This window comes from Trachemys scripta, chromosome 12 (genome assembly GCF_013100865.1).
Source record: "Trachemys scripta elegans isolate TJP31775 chromosome 12, CAS_Tse_1.0, whole genome shotgun sequence".
Classification (NCBI taxonomy): domain Eukaryota; kingdom Metazoa; phylum Chordata; order Testudines; family Emydidae; genus Trachemys; species Trachemys scripta.
The window spans coordinates 35,226,038-35,229,134 of record NC_048309.1 but is presented as its reverse complement, the minus strand read 5'-3'; the positions used below and the strand labels follow the sequence as shown (position 1 = coordinate 35,229,134).

General features: G+C 45.7%; 1 pseudogene; it reads right to left on the bottom strand.

The window, feature by feature from the left end:
- Positions 1-699: 699 nt before the first annotated feature.
- Positions 700-1,646, bottom strand: LOC117886122 (annotated as a pseudogene).
- Positions 1,647-3,097: the final 1,451 nt, after the last annotated feature.

The following is a 3,097-nucleotide window of genomic DNA, read 5'->3' as shown; positions in this document are numbered from 1 at the left end:
TACGCAGAAATAGAAAAGGACAATAGAACTAGATGTTAAAAATAACAAGAGGGTTATTGCAATATAGTTATATCTGGCTAAAGTACTTATTTGGCCCCCATTACAGTATACCTGAGTGCCTTGTTATCTTTAACATATTTATCCTCACAACATCCCTGGGAGGTAGGGAAGTAAGGCCCCCCAAAGGGCAGATTTTTAAAGGTATTTAGGCACTCAGTGGCATTTTCACCTATGTGCCTAACTCCCATTAGTCACCATCAGCAGGAACTTGAAGCCAACTCTTTAACGTCATATCCTAGTGGCCGGGCCACCAGACTTGCCTTCTGCCCTTTGCTTTGTAGGATCACAGCGATGAAGGGTTGGAAGGGCCCTCAAGAAGTTGTCTAGCCCACCCGCTCATGCTGAGGCAGGACTAGTGCAAGGCAGTGCTGTCATACTGCCCGAACAAACATTTCAATCCAGGCAAGAAGGCTGGGAATTTCCATGGAGCAGAAGGGAGTTAAGTACCAAAATTCCATTGACGCTAGTCTCCTAACTCCCTTAGGCTCCTTTTGAACACCCAGCTTGGGGGGTGGGTCTGCAGTCAGTCCGGCAAACCATTGTGGACTCCCCATACAAAGCAGACATACCTTCCACTTCTTACTGGCAGGCTTGCCAATTTTCCTGTATTTGGTTCAGCCTTTTCTGCCTCCATTGGTGTCATTTTAGGGCTCTCCCTTTGCCACACAGGGCTTTTCTCAGGGCCTCCTTCACCTCCTGGTTCCTGAGGCTGTATATGATGGGGTTGAGAAGCGGAGTGACCATGCAGTAGAAGACTGCGACCACCTTGTCCAGCTGGAAGGAGAATTTCCTTGTGGGCCGGGTGTACATGAAGGTCACTGTGTCATAGAAGACAGCCACCACTGTCAGATGCGAGGCACAGGTGGAGAAAGCTTTCTTGCGCCCGGCAGCTGAGGGGATGCCGAGGACGGTGGTGATGATGCTCCCGTAGGAGGCCAGGGTCAACACAAAGGAGCCCAGGATGACTGAGGAGCAGAGGAAGACGCTGAGCATCTCATTGAGGCGGGTGTTGGCACAGGCCAGCCTCAGCATGGCCAAGATGTCACAGAAGAAGTGATCCACCAAGTTGGGGCCACAGAAACGGAGCTGGGAGATGAGGATCACTGACACCAAGGGCAGGAGGAAGCTGGTGATCCAGGACCAGATGGTGAGCTGGACGCATACCGTGCCACTCATGAGAGCTGTGTACCTCAAGGGGCGGCATATAGCCAAGTAGTGGTCATAAGCCATGGCTGCCAGGAGGAGACACTCAGTGGCACTCAGGGCTAGGAAGAAATAAAGCTGGGAGATGCAGCCGTTGAAGGAAATCACTTTCCTTTCCACCAACAGGTCAGCCAGCATCTTGGGCACTGTGACCGAGGTGTACCAGATCTCCAGGAAGGAGAAGTTGCCCAGGAAGTAGTACATGGGTGTGCGGAGGCTGGTATCAGTCCTAGTGAGAAAGATAATGACCATGTTTCCCACCATGGTCCCATCATGGTCATCATGAGCAAGACCAGCAAGAAAACTGGGACCCTGATCTTCTTCAGGCGGGGGAACCCGGCGGTGATGAATTCAGTCACAACGGACTGGTTTGCCCATTCCATCTTACACCGACGCTGTCATCTTCAGGAGAAATGAAGAGAGTGGCCGGTGTAAATGTGGTAGAGTTATTAATATTGTTCCAGGTCTGGGAAGGGAATAGGGTTGAGTTGGTTGGGAGTGAGTGGGAGCCAGGATTCCTGGGTTCTCTCCCAAGCTCTGGGAGGGAGTGGGGTCTATTGGGTTAGAGCCAGGGGGCTGGGAATCAGGACTCCTGGGTTCCATCACCAGCTCTGTGAGGGAAGGAGAATCTAGTGGGTTATAATCTGTCAAAATTATTTTAAAAAAATCTAATTCTGCAAGGCCTATTCATAAGATCAGGCCTTCCAAACACAACTTATTTATCACAAGCTTTCATTGTATGTTTATGGACCGAAATGAAAGACTCCATGGAGTACAGTTTGAGAACTACTCCAATGTAGCTAGGCTGAGAAGGATTAGAGTTTTTAGGTAAACATCAATTTTACTGTATAAACACAAACCAACAAAAATATTTCCATCTATAATGATAAAAATTTACGGACAGGAAAAGTAAAAAAAGGAAATGCTGCTTGAGAACTTAACAGATTTTGATTTAAAGATATTTACTTCATACATTTTGACATGTGATGTTGACAATTTGTGTTTTAATGATTATAAAGCTTTAACTTTTTGAATCTCAGTGTGACGTTGCATCCTGTAATGCTTTATGGGAATATGCTTATGAAAGTAAATATGACATAACTGGATGTTTTATGCTACATATGCCATGTAACAAATCTCTGTAAAGGTTATGATCTTCTGAATATATTCATCCTATCTGTATGCATGTATCATTTTTGTATTCTAAGTTATGAATATTGGCTATATACTTATTTGAGTTTAAGTAGCCTTAGTAAAGCATTTGGTCAGCTTCTTGAGAAAGGAATGTGCGAATTAAGTGCCCAATCAAGAAACACTTAACTGACAATGGATCTTGGAAGACTCCAATTGACATAAGAAGTCTTCCTGGAGACATTCAAGATAGCATGTGGGCAATGGCTGCTGCCTGTAAAAACTGAGTCATGCATGGACATGTGACTTGCCCATGTGACTCCAAAACTCCATCGTGGAGCTGGATTTTGCATAGGAGAGAGGAGGGGGTCTCCACCCACAAGAGAAAGTCTATTTAAGCCCCTGGTGACCCCTCCATTTTGTCTTCAGCTGGCTCAAGAGATAGTCTCTCCACCCCCAAAGGATACCTGAAAGAAACTGGAACAAAGAACAGTAACCATGGGGGTGTGAGTGATGGGGGACCCAGAGTAGGAGGAGACTAGTCTGTAAAATAAGCTTACTGGAACATCTCTGAGGGTGAGATTTCATCTGTAATCATTGTCTTACTTTATTCGGTGTAGACTTGCATGTTTTATTTTATTTTGCTTGGTAATTCACTTTTTTCTGTCTGTTATTACTTGGAACCACTTAAATCCTACTTTTT